Below are 21,027 nucleotides of genomic sequence, written 5' to 3' on the forward strand. Positions count from 1 at the left end.
TCCTCAGCCCCACTCCGAAGTACCACCAGAGGAAGCTTGCGTACCGCTGGTGTAACATGTACCACAGTTTGAGAACTATAGTCATAGACTAAAGCAGACCTGACACTTAAAAAAAACCCTGAACTGTCACTTTCAGCTCATTATCAAAGCACTGATTGGAAGTCTTAGTAATATGTGTATTACTAATTATTACGTGTGTTACTGAGACTAAACTGGTTTCTCAGGTCGGCTTTGTAAAATAAATAAAAAAAAACTACAACACTTTGCTGGGGCGTAGATTTCCTGTACAGGGACTGTACGCAGCATCCGTGATGAATATTCATGCTCTTGTTCCTGGGCCTCTGCGCTGCTCTCTCACACTGAGCGCGGGGTTGACCGTAGGGTGATGTGAACCTGTATTTTTAATAAAGCCCAGCTGCTGAATGATCAAATAGTGTCTCTCATTAAGGCCTGTAAGAGTGTACACCCGCGTGAAGCTCTCTGTGGAACGCTAACAACCTGTGATACATTTCCAGAGGAATTTGTTGTGCAGGTCTCAGCGCAGGCAGGGGAGTTGAGTGTTTGGGGAAGGAGGGAGGGGCAGCGTTCATGTGGCAAGCCCAACATGTTGTTCACATCCGTGTCAGATTGAGGCTAATGAAGGCCAGGCTGATCCTTTGGATGCAAGCCTTAAGTAAATGATCCCTCTTTGAATATATTAGAGCTCCGTGGCGGCGTTGTGCCTCCCCGCCGTGCCAGAGATCCTGCGTGTTGTCTTGCGGTCTGACGAGGCAGCTCATGATGGCAGTCACGGTGTTCGATCACTTTGCATACCATCTAGCGCGATGTCGGTTGCTCTGTCGACATTATTGTTTCTCTGACTTGGTGGTGAGCACTGACATGCAGCGGCACACACGCAGGCACGCACATGCTAATTGTTTCCGCATTAGTGTTTTTGGAAAACTCTTTGTTAGCAAATGGAAAGTGTGAGTGTTTTGTTATTTGATAATGTAAATGAGCCGCCTCAGATATTTTCCCCACCTTCTGAAGTGGGATTGTATTTACATGTAGTGCTGGGGTTTGACACAACAACACACACCTTCCTTTATGGTTGTCTTGTTTTCTTTTTTAATTTTCCGGTACCTAATGTGTAAATTTAGGGTGTTTTATACATATGTTAATAAACATATATCACTTCATATATATATATATATATATATATATATATATATATATATATCAATATATATATATATATATATATATATATATATATATATATATATATATATATATACATATATAAATATATATATATATATATATAAAAAAAGATTTCATGTACCTAGTGACAATAGATGGGTAGGAAATGATGCGTGGGAAATGAAAGGAAAAGGAAACATTACAACAACAAAATGAAAAGTTCAAAAGGGTTCAATATTCTACTCCATAAAGATGGTTACATATGAATAAAATAACATTTGACACATTTATAAAAAAGAAAAGGGAGAAAGAGGCGTCCTCAAAATTATGTACATAACAATTTATTGGGATATTTTGATTCAAAAGTAAAGCATGTTGAACAGTAACCACAACAGAACACACACACACACACACACACAAAAAAAAAAATACAAAAAGTGAGATGAAAGCAAATAAATCTCACAGACTTTTCCACTGCGATTTATAGCCACACTGGCACTTTAACTGTAAATGTATCCTCAATGTGTAATTACGAGGCACTTTTGAATATTGATTGGAACGACAAGGACACAAAAAGGAAGCACATACCTCGTAGGCTACTGTAACACCCCATTAATAAATACCTTTCTGGCTCTTTAGTGCTGGGCTGGCCTTCCACTGAGTGAAACAATGTCGTTTGATTCTTGCTGATAAAGCATGTGTACTTCATAGACGGCTGGATCGGATAGATCCAATTAGCCATGGTCATCGCTCATATGTGATTAAGCTGACAGTGGGAGTCCTGCATAGAATATCTTTGATTTTGGCCGTTTTGTGAAACGCTCGTGCAAAGCACTTTTAAAAGCCCATAAAGAGCACATGGTGAGGAATGAACCCTTGATGGAGATTTGATTTAGAGCTGCAGCAAATTATCTCAATTAGATATGGGAGGGAAATAATTGATTTTCAGGAGACAGTGTACAATGATGGGGAATTCTTAGAGGATGATAAAGTGACCAAGATCCATACCTTTTTCCTTTAAATTATACACAATCAACACTGCCATTACGTCCTGACTTTTACTGAAGATTTCATGCAGGCTTTATTAGCAGATAATGCATCTTTTAGTCCAGAGCACTCACAGTCAGCCGCCTACACTTTCCGGCAGAGGATGAGGATTGATGACTTATGACAGCCGTTGCACAGGTGCACGTAGCATCTTGCAGCCATCTAGGCCTCCTGACCTTCCACGCAACACGCATGCTGGCCTGTTTGTGAGCACGAGCCGTGTAAACACGGACACAGAGATGAGAGGCACATTTGCCCCGGTCGTGCTCAGCAAGCAGACACAACATGACACGTAACAGATGTGTCACACGGGCTGAATCAAAACAACCATCCGTTGTATGGAGATGTGCACACCATCAGACGTGGTTGCTGTGATGAGGCGCGGCGAGCGCGGCTGGCAGATGAGACAAGGCAGCGCCTCTGCTGCTCCCAGCTTCCTGTCTGAGAGAGGACAGGCCTGTTATAGGCTGTTTTGACTCCCTCAGTCACTCTGTCATCTGGGGGTGCTTGCTGCAGCTCTGATCACATGTACATGTTGCATTCAAAGAGTGTCATATCGGCTCTGTGACAGGTAGGCTTCCAGTGAGACAACAGCCAAAGGGGGGGTGTCCTTTTCAATATGGTGAGTGTGAGGACACATGCATGGTTTGTGAAGACAAAATAACATCATATGACATCGTTTTGAATGCTCTTTTTTTCTTCGGCAATGCAGTGTTTTCAGTTCTACACAGAGGCCTGCACAGAGAGACAGATCAAAGTGCATCCATGACATCCATGACTCCATCCAAGCTGATTGTTGTGTTTGGATGGTTAAAGGCATAGATCAGGTTTTGATGAAGTGCTACAGGCTGTATGAGGTATTGACACATTGTCAGCACTTCACCGGCAACAGAACACCACCAACTCTGAGGACCACCCAGGAACCTGTACTCTAGGGGGAGCAGATAAAATCGAACCTGTATTGCCGCAGAGGGCCTTGGCCCATGGGGCACCAGCTTGATGAACTGAGCTGTCTGGCGCCCTACACATCCTTTTCTGTCTGGAAACCAAAGTTCATCAACTTCTCTCTCCCTCTCTCTGTTGAACCAAAGTCTACAGAGAAAATGAGTTTTTAGCTCTTGGGAACTCAGGAAGTAGCTGCATTGTTTGGTAAGTTTGTGTTACTTACATACATCCAAATGAAGGGGTAGGAGGAGGGGGCTAGTGAAGGAGAGGCTGGTGAAAAGAAGAACTGAAAGGAGAGGTGAAGATAGAGGAGAGATGAACAATTGTGAAACAAGTGCATTTTGAGAATCAACAACAGATGACGGAATGCAAGCCATCGTCAGTGCTGTCAACACCTCACACAACCACAATTCCACAAAACCTGAACTATCCCTTTAAATCCCCGTTATTGATATTTTCAGCAGCTTAATCTGCTTCTTGCCACTGCCCCATAAGCAAATATAGTGGCTGCGTGTTGAGCTGAGGGGAAGGAGGGAGGGAGGGGTTGGAATCCATCATCACAACAAGTGAATAAATGAAGGTGCAGCAACAGCTGCTTGACTGATCATGTACTACAGACTGTCACCCCACATCTGTTTACCGCTCTGACAGCCACACGAGTGTTTATATTCGCGGGTGTAATTGAGCTATTTTCCTGAGGGCAGCTGTAACCCACAGTAAGTTACATCCCAACTTTCCATTAAAGCGCGGGGGGGAAGTTTCACATGATCGTAATCATGGCCAGCAACGCTGCTATGTAAATATGGCTTATCAGCTTTGCCAATTTGGTTAAGTGGCATGTACGTGGGTGATTCACACATCGAGCTCTGTGGTTCTGACGCAGGCCACATACGGAGGTCATTTATTAGGACGAGTAAGTTAGGATGTGTGAGTGAGTGAGTGCAGCAAGAAACAAATTTAAAACAAATGTTGTCCTCGCCCTGATATATAGGCAAACTGTAACTGTTTGCGATCAACTTGTGCAGTGTATGGAAATTGATGTGGGAATATCTCTGAAACGCACCATTCAAATATTCAAATGTGAACACCAAACAATATAATGTTGGCTTTTAGTATTTGCATACAACACTGTTTGCTGCTGTGAGCCGGAGAGAGAGAGAGAGAGAGAGAGCGAGAGAGAGAGAGAGAGAGAGAGAGAGAGTCATAGTTTTATTTATTGGTTTACCCTTTTAATGTATTTTTTTAATGTATTTGTTTCATACACATAAATGCAAGAAAATGGAGTGAGAGAAGTTCATTTAGAGATTAAAATATGAGACATTTTTCAGTATTGTACATCATATAAAAAGTAGACACCACAGCATTTCCTAGTTTCCAAAGAATCTATTAAATGCATGTTTTTATTCCACAAGATCACTCCATGACGCATGATACTGATATTATTTCATTCCCTTATCACGAGCAACTTCTTCTTTGACTATACAAAAAGGTTGATGGGTCAGGAGTGTAAAGATATTATTTTGTAAATAATCAAGACTATGTCCCCTTGAGTAGTCTAATTGCAGATGTGAGGTTGCACCTGATATTGTCTCCTTCCACCAAAATACAGAATATCTGTAATAGTTTTGAAGCAAACAAATATCACCACTTTAACGTTCATCTAACCCTTTTTTTTTTTTTTCTTTTCATCATGTGCATATTTTGCACAATAAGTGTTAACCATGCAAGGAGCTCAGAATTTGCCCACTTTTGAAAAGGTGCTGCACCTTGTGGCTTTTTTGGCACAGACGAGCTTCCACTGCAAAAATGGAACGTTTTTCAGCACTGAGCAAAACAACATTTTCTCTTTTTTTCCACCCTTTTGCAGCCAGCTCCCTTAAAGGAGAAAAAAAGACCATTTGTTGGTGTAGAAACAGCTTATTTACTGAAGTGAATATATTTTTAACTAATCTAGAATATGCCACACGTATGGCATATGATAATCTTTTTTACATTTTATTTGTCTTCATAGTAAGTGCTCCAAGCTGAGCTTAAGTTGTGATATCTTTAAACAGCCTGTGTGCAATATGCTGACTGGCACCCTTAGGCATAGAAAAAACACAACCACAACAGAAATCTTTATCAGCCTTTCTTTAATTTATTTTCATAAGTAATGCGATGTTCATTAAAATCCATGGCAACGGTTATTTTGGATGTATTAAATTAATGATTTCACTTCACTTCATTTTTTACACTTAAAGACCCCAGTATACTTCCGTGCACATTCTGCGCGGGCCTAAATGTGCGACGCATTGCGCAGACCCTGGCATACTCGTGCGTCAGGGTCCTGTAGTTTTCCCCTTCAACATCGGGAGGCGGTACAAGTCTGGATGCAGGGAATTGGACGCATTCCTACCGAAGAAGAAAAAGAAGAGAACCATGCTCAATGACAGCTCCCTCGGACACGTCTGGTTTGAGCGGCTCACAGCTGAAAGGCCCTGGAGTCGGGGTGTCAGACGGTTCGTGGGTTGCCAGGTCGAGGCTCTGATAACTATCCTTGGCGACGACTTCATCTGTTGTCGAAATGTTTTTTTCTCTTTGGAAGTACAGTTTGCACATGCGCTGTCCACACGCTCTTTGCGTGGTTCTAAAATCTGTGTTGCAAGCGCTGCCTGCCTGTCACACAATGGACAAACTTAACCATTTGAGTTCAGATGCTAACTGAAGGCCACATCGTTTCTCCAACACACCCTGAAGGGAAGGGTGAGGTGAGGGAGATTCAGCTGCAACATACAACTATATTTCTACCTTCTTTTTTTTTTAAATAAATATACACCTCATTACACTGATTGGTCAAGTCTTCATCCATCACTGTCTTCCTCCTCCTCTCTCTCAACTCATTGTCTTGCTGTAGGTCAAACAGGGAGGGGGTGTCAGTGGAGGAAGGACAGAGGGAACAGGGAACAGGCCCTGGTCACTGTCTGACATCAGCTGCAGTAATTATGTGAGAATTCAAAAATCTTAATTCTATATGCTGTGCAATAACAGGCCACTCTAATGAATAATTTAAAGGAAAAAAGGGAAGGGCGGGGCTGTTACTTAACGCTATGTGTCTAAATTTAGCAGGTGTCACTGTCCACCTGCAGTGATTAATAGTTTATCAGTCCCCATTGTGCGGCAATGAAATATCTCTCTCCATCTGGCATAAAAGTGCATGTGGAAATTGGTCGGGTTTTCAGGCAGGCAGAGGGTAGACTCACCCCCCAAAAAAAGAAAAATGACAAAAGGAAATGGGCATCTCGATGGACTCAGGCAGCTATATCTGTGATCCATAAGAGGACATCATTTGAGAAATAAGTCTGAGCCTCTGCACACGTTTCACTCTTTTTTTTCAGTTTGATTGGATTGTGACGTCATTCTAGTGTAATATGTGGTTCTGGTAACACTTTACATGAATACAGTAACATTATGGTGATAGTATAGTAAGCATTCTGAAATAGTTACGTAACATTATGGTAATACCATCCTTTTTTTTTTTTTTAAATAGTAATGAATTATTAAAACTCGTGTGAGACATAAGGGAGGACAAATCCAAAATGTATTACACTGTAATTATCAATTTTGAGTCACAGGACATTTTCAGGTGAAAGTATTACACGAGTAATCCTCGATATAACTATTGTGTTTCCTTATTAATACACTATTACCATTGTTATTTCAAAGGTGGAATTTGTATTAGAAATAAGCTGCTCTTACCATAATATTGCACAATTATTACCATATATGACCATGCTGTTACTGTACTGTAATGTAAATGATTGTTGTTGTTTTTTGTAAGTGTGCAGCAGCTAAAGTGAGTTGTAAGGGAGGTGTTCACTGCAACAGAGTTGACCAGCGAGCCAGAGATTTGGCTTCCCTGTCAAATTAAGATAAGGGCGTTTTTTTTCCCCTCTATTTAATCCCTGCAAAGCTCTAATGGTGAAATTTAGGATAACGTGAGGATTTGAATTGTGCAGCAGCTTCAGAGTCTGCATGTCGTCTTGATCTCCGACTATACGAGTGGAGTGGAGACAGTCACTGGTTAGTCCGTGCTTTGAAAATCAGATTACAAACCAGTGTGAGGTGAAAACGGGACAGTTGGTATGATCTTCAGCCAATTTTCTAAAATGCGGGCATCAGGAAAATTCTGCATCAACATAGTGACAGCACATAATCGATGATAGCCAACTAACACAGCTGGAGAAAAGCATCTCATTTTGGAGTTTGGAACATCTTCATTTGAAGCTGCAGTTTGATGATTTGTTTTTCTTGTTGTTGATGTTATTACAGAAACTATGTTACGTTATTGTATGCTGCAACTGTCAAGCAATACTATCAGACCTGACTGAGGGATTGTTCAAACAGCAGCAGTGCAGGGGAGGGCAGGGGCAACAATGGGCATCAGCAACCCTTTTTTTCTCCGAACAGTGTAATCCACATCTTTTTGTTTGTTTGCTTTGTTGGTGCTTCTCTTGCTTTATTAACACATGTTGCTGTTGTTGTGCGTCTATTTTGACAGAAAAGGAATCTCAACGCTGCTGAGAGACTCTTGTGAAGCTGATGGAAACTTATTCAACAATTTTCATCTAACAGATGTTGGTTTATAGTTAAAATTTTCACACAACCGCTTTAATGTGGAAAGCTGAGGATGCAGTGTGTCGTGATGTATGGTGGAATTAAATCGCATCAAGTGATTGACGTGATACTTGCAATCAAATTGAATCATGAGACCAGAGAATGTTCCCTAATTAGCTGTCCTTGCGACTTGCGTTACATTAAATCTGAAGTTGCTCACAGTTTACCAGCAGCTTAGATTCTACTGTTGCTGTATTTACAGCTACTTTTTTTTACCTCCATGTTCCCACATTTACAGTTTTTTCTCCCACGACTGTGCTGAACAGTCTTTTTTATTGAATTATTAATGCCTATATTTAATTATTGAAGGAAGATAATTTCTGATCAGATTAATATTAAATCCTTGTGAAATATTAATGCCTCATTTTTTAAAAAGAAAAAGAGGAATTAACTTATGGAAGTATGAATATAATCATAAACAGAAATAGGGAGAAGTGGCATTGAGTCAAATATGCCAGATCTGCTCTAGTCCCTTTCAAATGCCATTTCCCTTGAGGTGTGTGAATATGAAATATTGCAGTGGTCAACATTGTTCTCTTTGTACACTGAGCTCATGTCATTGGTCAGTCCTGCCCCGGGGCTGGCGCTGGTGTCACAGGGGGAAGTTCACAAGCATTTGTCCGCAACTTTCCTTTGTCACCTTGACCACAGATGACCCTAAACTATGTCCAGGGGAAAAATGACAGATATTTTGGTGTTAATAATTAAATCAACCCTGCTGATTGGCAGAGCTCCACTGACGTTTCTGCGTCTCAACTCCTTGTCCCAGATCTCACTCTGATTTCTGGTGGCAGTGCTGGCTCTACTGTCTTTGACGTTTTTCACAAACGGTGCAAAGTGACTTTCGTCTACTGTAGAGTGTCTATTAACAGGTAAAATCCAGTCCTTTGTTAGTTTTGATTAAAAAAAAAAAAAATCTTTAGATTAATGATATTCAGTAAATCTGTGATATATCATTTGTCATTCTTTGGTGTGTTATTATGATCTTTCCATTGTATTCATAAAATATGGAAATCTGAAGAAAAATAAACCATTATTGTAACATAATGGTAAGCACCTAGAATATATGGCTACATTAATTATGTTTTAAATGCTAATGCCAGCGAGGAACATAATAACGACGACATGAAAGACCCCCTATTCAAAATCTGATAGCCAGGGAGAAGCAAATTATTTCAAATATTTGATATTTAAATTATTTTTCAAATGAACAGAGACATGAGTAGAGAGCAGAGGCGAGTAGTTTCCCCTGGTGATCCTCCAGGCTCCTTTGTTTCCTTGTGTCTCCAGCTCATTAATGTTCTAAGCATGTGAGGGAACCAGACCATACTCTATAACCCATAGCTGCGTGACACCTCGGGCCCAACATACACACACACACACACACACACATGCACACACATGCACAGTACACACACACACATACACGCTCACAAAAATCCCTCAGCCTTTTAAAGTCCACTGGCTCTTTCAGGGAGAGATGGCCGCTGAGCTGTCCTGATTAAAATGACAATAGTCTAATTAACTCGACCTCAGTGTCAGCCACTAAAATGGCTGATGGCCCGCCAGTTCCTGTTTGAAAACGCTTTGTCTCCTCATCGTCCAAAAATATGACTTGTTTCCCAGCAAAATGCATCAACCCCATTTGAAGAGATATGCTAATGGAAATTATTTATCCTAAACTAATTAAAAAATCTGGGCAAAGTTTTCAGTTCTTTCCCTTCCCTACTATAGAAATCCCGACTGTACAATCATCCGTCGATTTATCATTCGAGCAACTTTCCGCTACAATCATCCAACTGTATTTCTATTTTCGTTTTTTCAGATGAGCTTTACTGCTACGTATGAGAAGTAGTAGAAGTAGAGACGATAGTGTATCAAAAGTATAATTCACAGAATATAAATTAAATTGAATACTGCACCTGCACTTTAACACACAGATGAGCACAAAATGTATGCAAGACCTTGAACTCTTGAGACTGAAAACACTGTAAAAAAGAAGAGATTTCAAAATCTGTGGACACAAAATGTGCAGTGGAGTAAAGTACCGTACTGAAGGGACTGCACATATCGAGATACATGTCTAAATTAAAGTCAGCGTTGTCAGAGATTCTCGTTCATAGCTGATAGAAGTGAGTGCGGGTAACTGCATCATTATTTCCAAAGTGTTTCCCTGGAGTTTTCACACTAAGATGAAGAGAGCAGTGGTTTCAAACCTCTTCATTTTCTGGGCTATCTGGAGATAGAATAGATAGAATGTATGCATTTTTAAACAAAACTGAAAAGTGTGGATGTACCCTATGATATTTAGATTAATTACAAATCCAAACACATGTTGCGGCACTTAATCTGATTTTATTTCAACTCATAGATTTTTTTTTCTCTTCAGTTGTGTGTGTGTGTGTGTGTGTGTGTGTGCCGGTCGTGTTGCGCGGTCAACAGGTCAAATTGTCAATCAAGTCTGCTTTCCTCCACTGCAGCTGACCGTAAAGTGAGACTTTCCTTGTGACACCCATGATTCCTTTGGATTATTTGATGGATTCATCTAAAGTGCAGAAGAGGGGAAAAAAAAGAACAACAACTAAAAGAAACCCTTTAATGAATGAAGAAGAGACTGGTTTTTGTTCTATTATCCTTCTGTTGGTGATTAAGGTCTGCAGGGAGATAATTACGCTTCAGTCTGGAGTTAATGAAACGAAAACTTCTCTTTTTCTTGTGAAAAGGACAGGCTGATCTTTTGTAGCGCTATCTGCAGTCATCTCGCAGCCTTGACAAGGCACACAGAGAATTGCTTTTGTTTTAAGGTTGCAGCACCCCCCACACACCCCCACCCTTCCTCCGCTGCCTGTCAATCTGTGGGCTGATATGAGGGATCTGTGAATGAAGCCAGAGTCAGTGAGGTTTGTCTCTGCTGCGCTGCTGCATCTGCCTGTCTGTCTGTGAGTGTTAAAGGCCCGCTGGAGAACATCAAATGAAAACATCACGACAGGTCATCTGGGATATGTGCTGTTTTAAATAAAAGGGGACGGGGAGAGTCTTAAAGTTGCAGTGCGTAACCTTTGGTCCCCTGTTTGGTCAGAAATGATGTCACTGATGTCGAGCAGTGCTGTCACGCCTGACTGAGGGAGCCTATGCATGTATACAGCAGCAGCAGCAGCAGCTGAATACGTTTATCCCATCAAACGACTGGGTTTCTGAGCAGTGCTCCGACCTGTTTGTAGTTGTCTCGCTTTTATAGTGCAGTGTTGCGGTCGCCTCTGTCTGTCCTGACATAAAACACATCATTTCCTGTGTGCAGGAATGTCGCTGGGTGACACAAACTCTAAACACTCCTCTATTGACAAACGCAGAGTCGTGTGGCGCTGCAAGGCTTAATCAGCACTGCGTGAACTCGCATGACAATGGTATGAAGTTACACACTTCGGGTTGAATTCGAACTTACACGCCGCGATGTCGTCGCCGCTCTCCGGTTACAGCGTAGTCACATGTGTTTCAAATGAGCCGGCTCTGCTGAATAAAGAAGGAATGCAGGGATTTGTATTTATCACACAGCAACGCGGCGGCATTAGCGGCAGCAGCAGCAGCAGTCATGTGTATCATCTGACTTCAGACGCCCCTTTTGAACACATGGAGGTGTCTGCCATTGTCTGGTATGCCAAAAAGCACACAGCACAAGTGGTGGCCAGAGAGAAAGAGCACATATTACACTGTCCATGCGGAGGTTCACATCTGGTGTGTGGATATTTGTGTGTGTGTATGTGTAGTGTGTGTGTGTCCCATCTGAAAAAAAAAAAAGAAGTCATCCTACAGCACTCTCACATTTCATCATCTGCTCTTCAGCGCCAGGCCGCTCTGGCACAAGTTGGCCACTCTGGATCCATCTGTTGTTATTATTTTCCACTGATAATTGGCTTGAACAATGGAATGTCTGTATCCCCCTTTGCCTTTGAAACCCTATACTCTGTTTATTTTCCAGAGGTCTCATTTCTACTCCCCTTTCTCTCTCTCTCTCTCTCTTACCTCCCTCTCACCCCAGAATTTCTTCCTCTCACCCCTCCCTTCATCAAGTGTCACCTAGATGTCCCCCCCACCCCTCCGACACACACACTTAAAAAAAAGATTTATTTAAGGGGATTCAGTGGCATTTTGATTGGCCACATCACTATGTGTCTATGTGTCACTCTGCGTCTGATTTTCTCTCCAGATTTTCTGGAGAGGTTTAGCTTTCTCTCTCTCTCTCTCTTTTGTTTTTAAAGCTGTGACAGCCTGGTTGTTTCCCCCTAACACCACATGCTTCTGCATTCCTGATATAAATAAGTAAAAAAAAAACTAAAAAAAGAAGACGCACAGAGGCAGTGATAGCTAGATGGAAAGAATAAGAAGCAAGGGAGGTGTTGTGTCTTTTGAAAGAATACGCTAAAGGAGAAGAGTCCTGACTGGATTCAAACTGTCCAACCTCACAAAACATTTCCTATTTAGGAGATTTCCCCTTTTTTTAATAAACACTTTTTCTTGCTATAAACCATCTTTTACTCTCTTTTTTTCGTCATGTTCCTGCAGGAGGTGCTGAAGAATACGTAAAGATTAATAAAACGACCACAAGGTTTAATGAAAACCCACATAAAAAAGGACCCTTTTTTCAAATTAATTAAATTTGATATTTTAGAATTTAATTAGTGTTTTAGGTTTGTAATTAAATGGTCTTCGTGCTCTGGTTACAATTTCATGTACTTTTTTTAATATCAGATTGATAGAGTTTTATTCACAGTGTGCACAAAACGGAATAATTAGGGAAATTTTGTTTTAAATGTAGTGGCAGACTCAGAAAAGGTGTTAAAGCAAACAGTCATACCAGAAAAATCCAAATCTTTTGCTCTTCTCATTAAGGACATTGAATGTGAAGCATTTTCTCCTTTTTTTCTCCCTTCCTTTTGTTCCGCCTTGTGTAACCGTGCTGATGTTCATTTGTTCTGCCTGCTCTTGTCTAATTAAAAGAGGCCAGGACAGGTAGGGCTCTCAGCAGGCATCTGCTCTGTGCCAGTTCTTCATTTGCTGAGTGTTTGTGTTTATGCGAAGGGGGCCTCTTCCTGCATATTTAATCTAGAGCGAGGCACTGGCTTTTGTTGTGTTTAGACCACATACCTTCAGTCCCTCTCAACTCTGCAGTTTGGGCTCCAGCTCTCTCTCTCTCTCTCTCTCTCTCTCCTCTCTCACACACACACACACACACTCACACACACACAACTACCACACAGCACTTCAACTTCTCCATACCTGCTTCTTTCACTGGAGGCTTTTCTCCTTTTCACACTTTGATTTGAAAACGCTCAGTGCTTGGAAAGGGAAATCTGCATCTACACACCGCTTCATGAACATGATGGAAGTCTGTTTGACTGTCGGTGGGTGAGTCCGTAAACATTTTATTGTCTTTTCACACTTTTTCTAATGAGTTTCCTCCTCCCCTTCTTGCCTTTTATGGGACGTGAGTGGACGTGTGTGTGTGTGCGTGCGTCCATGTGGGTGTGTTCTGTGTGTGACTGACAGAATCTGGAATCTGTGTATACACAGTGTAGATGGTCTCAGTCTATAGGAGAATAGCATGTCTTGTAGTGTAATATCTGATTTGTGAATTAAGAATTAACAGTGATTTGTATTTATTAAAAAAAAAAAAGGTTTCCAACAATTTCCATTTTAACTCATTGGTTAGTGAATGGAATTAATTAAATCATAAACCATATGCTGTTACTATATATACAATAATTAATAAGTGTGCCATTCCATTTTTTTTTTTTAATATGTCAGTGTTTTTACGCCATACGTTCACTGATTAACCTGAACTATATTACTGAAAGATTCACTGATTATTAAAAATCATGGTTTCTCAACACAGAAAAGCAGCTTCCCTGAATCAGAGGAACTGCAGTGGAATTTACCAAACTTGTGTATAACTTTTATGCAAAAAAACTCCTCACATATAGTAAAATACAGCATGTCCTGCGAGTTAAAAGTTCACAAACGATTGTGAAATAACAGTTATCTTATATTTGCATTCCCTTTGCGTAGGTGTGCATTCAGTTACGCTATGCAGGTGTGTGCATGTGTGCATATATGTGTGCACACGTGGTAATGTGCACAACAGTCTCCCTCTCTCTTTTTATTTCCTCAGTGCAGTAAGGTTGGAGGTGATAGTAAGTGGTTGCCCCACAGTGATGCGTGAAGATATTAGTTCCTCCCCTCACTCAGCACCTCGTGTTCTCTCTTTGTCTCTGTCTTGGGAAATGGAATCTGCAGCTTATTGATATTAATAGTGCACAGGATCTGTGGTCAGAGGGACCTGGGACCTGGGTGAGAGGGAAACCAGATACGGCTGGGTAGAACTGACAGGGATTGGCTATAAAAATAGGATTGCTTAATGTTCACTGCCGTGTTGGCCCTTTGTGTGCTGTTCTTTGCGTCTGTGAAAAAGAGTTTGACTTTTTGACTGATCTCATTTCATGAGACTTTTTGTGGACCCTGAGCTTGTTCTTCTCTCAGGAAGAAGTAATTCACAAAGTGCAGCTCTCCAGTGATTTTAGGTTAGAATTCCTGAAAAGGCACAGTGATGTGCACGTGCTTAACAGGATTTCCCCACAAAGACACGTCAGGCACCTACAACTCATTCAGAACTCAACAAGAGTTTCAGCAAAAAAATGAAATATCACTCTCTAAAGTGGTTGCCAGTTTCCCACAGACTTGATTTGTGTGTGTTTTGATATTTGAATATATAGCAGAATTGCTAATGTCATAGAAGCCTCCAGGACCTCTGAGATCAATGACCAGTAGTCTGCGAGTTATACACGCTGTAAAACCTAAACAAGGAGAAGCAGCATTCACTGTGTGCAGTTTTTAAATCGTTACTGAAAACGTCTTTGTTCACAGGTGCTTTAAACTATTCTACAAAACCTGAGGCCATATCGTGTATCATATCTTTTACAGTCAGTAAGCGGAACACTATGTTGCACCAAAAACAACCATACATGTGGTTTCTGGCCTTTAATGAAATATCCACTTGAAATTAAACTTTTAAATGTTTTATTTAATAACTAATGATGTGTTTCTTATTTTACCTCTTAAAGACTTAAATCTTCTTAAACGTTACTTTCTTTTGTGCTTTACAAATTGCTGTATTTTCCACCTTTGTATTAATTGCTGTCATTCCCGCCTCTGTGTTTTGTCTCCTTGAATCTACCTTCACGTACAGTACGAGAAGTGCGTTATTAATAAAGCTGCCTTGCCTGTTGCCGTCCACTTGATTGGACTTTTGTCTTCAGCGCGCTCATTTAAATAGAAATACTAGTCCTTGTTTGTTTTGGTTTAGGAGTGAAATTCCACAACCTTGGTATTAAGGCAGCAAAGCTCTCTGTGTGCACTCTGTGTACTTAGTTCTTAGCTCAGCAGAACGTGAGGGCAGGTCCAAAGAATCTAGGGGATCAGACAGGCCTGACATTCACCAGACTGCACAGTTGCCTTTTAAGCTTAGAAAAAAAAACCACCCAGAATAAAAGTCGGCTGGATTGAAGTTGGGTTTAATTGGGTTTTGAATCTGTTTGCGTGTCAGAAAGTGCTGTTGTTTACAGTCTGTGTGGGTGTTACAACACCAAGATCCTGCCAATCACATCAAAAAGACCAAAACAAAACCCCAGTGGTTGTTTTTTCTTTTCCACTTTTTTCAAATGCTGACTCTTTTTTTTTTTTAAGTCTTTACAAGACTCAGACATGTTTTTCATTTAATCAGTCCTTCTTAATAAAATCCTTGAAGAAAAGAGGGAGAAAATAGTGTACAGTCAGCCCTTTTTAACAGATCACATCATACAGTAAGCAGCTGCATTTGTCGAAAAAGTGAGTCACGCTTTAGATTTCCTTGTGTTCCACGGCACAGACAGTGACTTCTCCTGTACACACCCTAAAAACAAACACCAGTGACCCTGTATATACACATCACCGACTACCAACTAATTCTACACCCTCATGTCGAGTTTTAAAGGCTGATACCACAACATTTCCTGCCAGCCATGGATTAAAATAAATTCCCTCCAAAATCAGATTCTGTGAGACATATTTGTGGACTGAAAACTACTGTTTGAATAAACTGTTCTACATGAGGCGTGCTGTTCTTTTTGGGGTGGGGATTTACTGTATCTCTTGTCCCTTTTTGTTTGTTTTGTCTTTAATGCTTGCAGGATATTTATCAGCAAATATAAATGGTTGAATTGATAATGTACCAGTTTCAACATCTATATCTGTTGGAAGTGTCACAAACACAACACGTCCTGTACCTGTGTAAAGGAACGTTCTTATCTTATCTCTGGCTGGAATCCATTCATTATTTTCAACAAGGCTTTTATAAATATATAGGACAGACATATACTGAAAAAGGTCCTCCCACTTTTGTTGAATCCAGAGGAATTATTTTAAGATTATAAGATTATTTTTTGACAATTTTCAGTGTAGCCCAGGACTAATACACAAATAATGGCACAGTGTCTCCAACAACCTTATCATGCGCCCAATTTTCAATTAAAGTTGTCGTATATGGAATTAACTTCTATTTTAATGTAAATTATCTCAGGTACACAATGACAGTTGCTTGATTTTTATTTTTTATTTTTTTGTGTGTGAATGGAGTCAAACAGCGGCTACTGTGTTAGCAGGACAGGCATCGACCAGAGTTCCACTGATTCCCCTCTACAACTGATTAAGTGATTGACTGATTGTTCCACCAGCCTCCAGGAGTGTTGAACCAGTGTCACAACTTCTTTTTTTCCCTCGTCCTCTTATTTAAACACACCGTTAATCCCCGGCATGATAAATAGATACTGCAGATTTATTCAGATGCTGATACTAAGTGATCGAAACATCCAGGACGGGCTGTAAAGAACCGAGAGACAACTCTGGCAGCCTCCTATTGACAGCCATTGAGTTGAGCATTAATTAATATGGTAATGATGTGTGAAGGTTCATTAACAGGCAGCCACAGAAGTAGCCTCAGATACAGTATTAAGCGTGCTTAGAGTAATTAATGGAATAACTTTACTTAGTGGTAAATATTCATGGGCTCTCATCTTTTTGTCTGCACAATGTGAAGAGAGTGGAGAGCCTGTCCATTAGAGGAGCTGAAGGGCTGTCCACAGTGAATGCGAGGCCTTTTGTTGGGATTGGGTGCATTTCAGTGGAGGGGTATTAATTCATATTTTGAACATGCTATCTTACAACAAAGCCAAAGGCACTGATAACATACCTGGGACTAGAGAGCATATTGTAAAGCCATGACCCCCCCTCACAAATACAGAAAGTCCACTTCACTTCACAGGTTTGTGGACAGAATAAAATGAGTCTTTGTTCGTGCTCAGATGTAACCACTGCAGTTCATTACCATAGCAAAAACCCCTCATGATTGTCCATTGCCTCTGAAAATAGGATGTTTGCATGTCCCCCCCCACCCCACCCACCACGCCACCACCACTGCCACTACTGCTACAATGAACCCTGCGCTATTTGCATAGAGAATGGAAACATTTATGCGGATCATCTGCACCTCTGAAAGTGTCAGGCTCACAGTTGTGTGTTATCTACTGCATGAGTCTTGTTACTAACATGAGGTATGTGTCAAAAGTTTTTATTGCAGTTTTAGACTCTATACAACACACCTACATCATCGTCTTCGGATTTTTTACAAGAGAACCTTGTCAAATCCCCCTTTGTTTCTGTTGTCTTTTTTGCATTTTGATTCATATTTTCAGCTTGGGCCTCTCACTGAGCGTGCACATAACCCACCTAGGTGGGTAATTATCTCAACTAGGAGTTGTTCTGTTCCCTAAAATCTCAATGTGGGAGTGTGTGATGGGCTCGGTTTTTCCCAACCGGGTGAAGCAGCGTGTGCTTGTTTATCCTCACCCCGCGTTCTCTGCACCCCACTGTTCTAAATGGCAATATTACAGCCTTGTGCTGTTTGAAATGGAGACAATTATCTGTTTAGGTATTACAAAGTGAGCATTATATCACAAGGAGAACAGGCATACAGCTGCTATCAGGATCACATTGTTGCCTGTTCTCTCCAATACAATTTTTTTTCCATCGTTAAAATGATAGAACATTTATCTAAATGGATGTTATGCATTGGGTAAACTCATTTGGCTCCCGGGGCTCTTTCAGGTGATGGGAATTAATGATGTTTAGTAGTTTGAAACTGAAAATATCTGTCATTTGTCACCACTTGCCATTGATTTACGATTCTATTGATGATATGTTAATTGAAGTGTAATGAATCACAATAATAGGCTAGTTGTGTGGGAATAGTCCATTTTCGATGATTGTTCTAACCCTCGGTAGAGTTCAGAGGGAGCTGTGTGTTGACTCCGATTTTCAACAAGGGTATTTAACACATAATTAATGCCGAAACTGGGCAAGTTTGGACTGTCTGTGTTTTTTATCTCTGCTCAGTCTGCTTTAGATAAACACTTGCACAAATGCCTGGCCACAGTTTTGACTGCCAAATGTAAACGGCAAAAAAAAAAAAAACAACAGTGGGAGAGAGAGAGTTTTTTCCTCCCCTTCATATTTGGATATGCTTTAATGCTTTTATTCAAATGCACCTGAGATATTGCCCCCCAGTCACTTCTCAGTTTACCATAAAAATAAGATTGTTTCCTTTTCTCTCGCCTTTTTTCATCTTCCTCTTGTCTGGGTTGAGTGCTCAGTTAGGAAAGCTGTGTGCATGCAGATCAGAGCCGTCCATGGGGAGTTGAGTCCGGGCAGAGCAGGTACAGGTACAGAGCTTTCACCACCAGGGCGGCCTCGGAGGGCGTCTGCTGTCAGTAATAAGGTTTTGTCTTGCAAATAAACCATTCACTCACATCAGACAGTGCCATTGTTCACTTGTTATCGTGAGTGGGTGTCGTGGTACTTAACAGACGGATGGACATTTTGTCAGGCGTTGACAATCGTGGGCTACGGGCGGATAAGCGAAAGGCGCTCTCTGCCAGGCTCAGAGCTAGCACGGTGGATGTGGGTTTGTTGTAGCCGTGGCGGGGGAACAGTGACTGGTGCGGCCTCACATAAATGAAAAGCAAATAGTACAAGAATGAAGAGCATTGATCTCTCTGATGATTTCTCTCGATGACATGTGTGAGGCTGTTTGTGCATGTTAGCAATTGCAGCTAATAGCAACTGGTGGTCTACGTGTTAATGGAGGTTTTACACCCATATGCTTGTGTGTATTTCTCTTTGTTTTTTTTTTTCTAAATTGGTTTGTTGGTGCCTGTGACAAGCACTATAGTGTGTAGTGGTTATTATTTCATAACTACAAATAATTCTCCATTTTGTGTCTGCAGGGCAAGGAGGCTGTTTTACCACAGCAGGAACTGAAGATTGCTTTAAATAAGCAAGTCCTTGTAGAAGGTAAACACACAATCATTCACCAGACTCCAGTCACTGCGTGTGTGTGTGTGTGAATGCTACGTTGCATTGGCTCAATAATTAACTGAATGCAGTGTGGTTGTCTTGTTTGTGTACTGTATTTTTTGCGTGCATATGTGTGTGACAGGTGCACTGTCAGTGGTTTGAGAAGCTGCTGCTTTGAGACAAAATCATGGTGAGTAAAAAAAAAAAGAAAAAAGGAGCGCTCTATTGAAGGTCAGAGAGCTTGTGTACAGAGTTTCCTTTGTTTGTTTTAATTAGTATTTAAAAAAAAAAAAAGTTGAAGGGTAAATGAAGATGTGTGGAGCTTTTTGTCTGTTTGGACATGTTGACATTTGTCAGGAAAGGCTGAAATATGGTAATGCTGTGTTTACCAAACAAGGGGGGTGTTTGAACGTGCACAGTCTTGTTGTCGTTGGCATGTCAGTCTGTCAGTCTGTTTGGTATCTCATGTTGGATTCCCACACCCGCTTCCCTATCTACGAAAGGTTTGGATGTGAAGGCTTTGGCTGGAGCGATCCTGGTGAGGCAGAGTAGAACTGAAGTGTGGTGTGGTGTGTGTGTGTGTGTGTGTGTGTGTGCGTGTGCGTGTGCATGTGTGTGTTGTGTTGTTAAACTTTTTCTGGTATGAACACTGACGTTCTCGGGACCAGTAGTCCTCACGGAGACCTAAACCTTACCCTGATGAGACAGAACCTAATTTCTAAAGGAACGGGTTAAGCTTGGGCTAAGATTTGAACTGTGTGCTTTGGTTTAACTGGTTGTGTTTAATGTTAGGGATAAGGCTTTGTTTAGGCTGTCCAAATAAATGGAAATCTGTGTGTTTGAGTGCCTGCTTCAACCATGCTGTTATCTCCTTCTCTTATTCCCTTTTAACTATAAGTATAATTTCTTATCTTTTTGTTGTTGCTGTTTTTGTGTCTGTGGTAATATTCCTGCGCTGCACAACAAGTGACACATTTTGTGTCACATCTGCGCAGGCGAGGAAGAAGAAACACATGGCGTGAGTTAAACAAGACAGCTTCATATTGCAGCACTATGGCTGAAAACAGAGCCTGTAAAAAAGCTTTAGAAAATGATTATTTTGCTAAAAACTAGACCGGGACACTCAGTTGGACTTCAATTTTATCTTCTCACAAATATCATTGTCTGATATTGCAAATGCATGCCCCCCCAACAGCATACGATCTGCCTGTGTCTGCATCTCACACCTTGGCGATACACTTGATCACGACAGCATGTCAGTGATGTTGACGACCAGCACCTGACCAATATTGATACTGAATATCATATCTGCTCATTGTTTCATTCAAATCCTTAGGCCGATTGTCTTTGAGCAGAAGTTTAATAACAACGTGATTATATATTATTATTATATAATATATTAAATATTGCTTCATCTTAGTGTTCGCTCCCGCAGTCCAGTTCCATAGATTTGGGAAAAAGTTGCTGTAAATGTCATCATTACACTCAGACATCTTGAATTTGATTCAGACTATATCCCACGCACCTGAGGAAAAAAAGAAACTAGGACCTAATTGAAGTGGTGGATTCATGTTGCTGTTGTTAATCATGAGAGTGCTCTCCACATTGCGAGGTCCATTCCAGCGAGTCTCGCTCAACAGCCAACTCCAGATGTCAGACCAGACCAGAATTCTTCTAAAGTGTTGTGTAATTATTGTTAATGTTGCTAAATCAGCCTGACACTGGTTTTCAGTATGATTGTAATTGCATCCCTAATGCAGA

At 40.9% G+C, this 21,027-nt stretch overlaps 1 long non-coding RNA gene across 3 annotated transcripts in view; it reads left to right on the forward strand.

Moving 5' to 3' along the window:
* The window catches only part of LOC122768502, a 68,874-nt gene extending 49,612 nt beyond the window's left edge, over positions 1-19,262 (forward strand). For all 3 annotated transcript variants that reach the window (XR_006360309.1, XR_006360311.1, XR_006360310.1), the window contains one exon: positions 19,197-19,262. This is a non-coding gene — a long non-coding RNA (uncharacterized LOC122768502). The remainder of the gene's footprint in view (positions 1-19,196) is intronic.
* The last annotated feature ends 1,765 nt before the right edge of the window (positions 19,263-21,027 follow it).

Source organism: Solea senegalensis, linkage group LG4 (genome assembly GCF_019176455.1).
Source record: "Solea senegalensis isolate Sse05_10M linkage group LG4, IFAPA_SoseM_1, whole genome shotgun sequence".
NCBI lineage: Eukaryota > Metazoa > Chordata > Actinopteri > Pleuronectiformes > Soleidae > Solea > Solea senegalensis.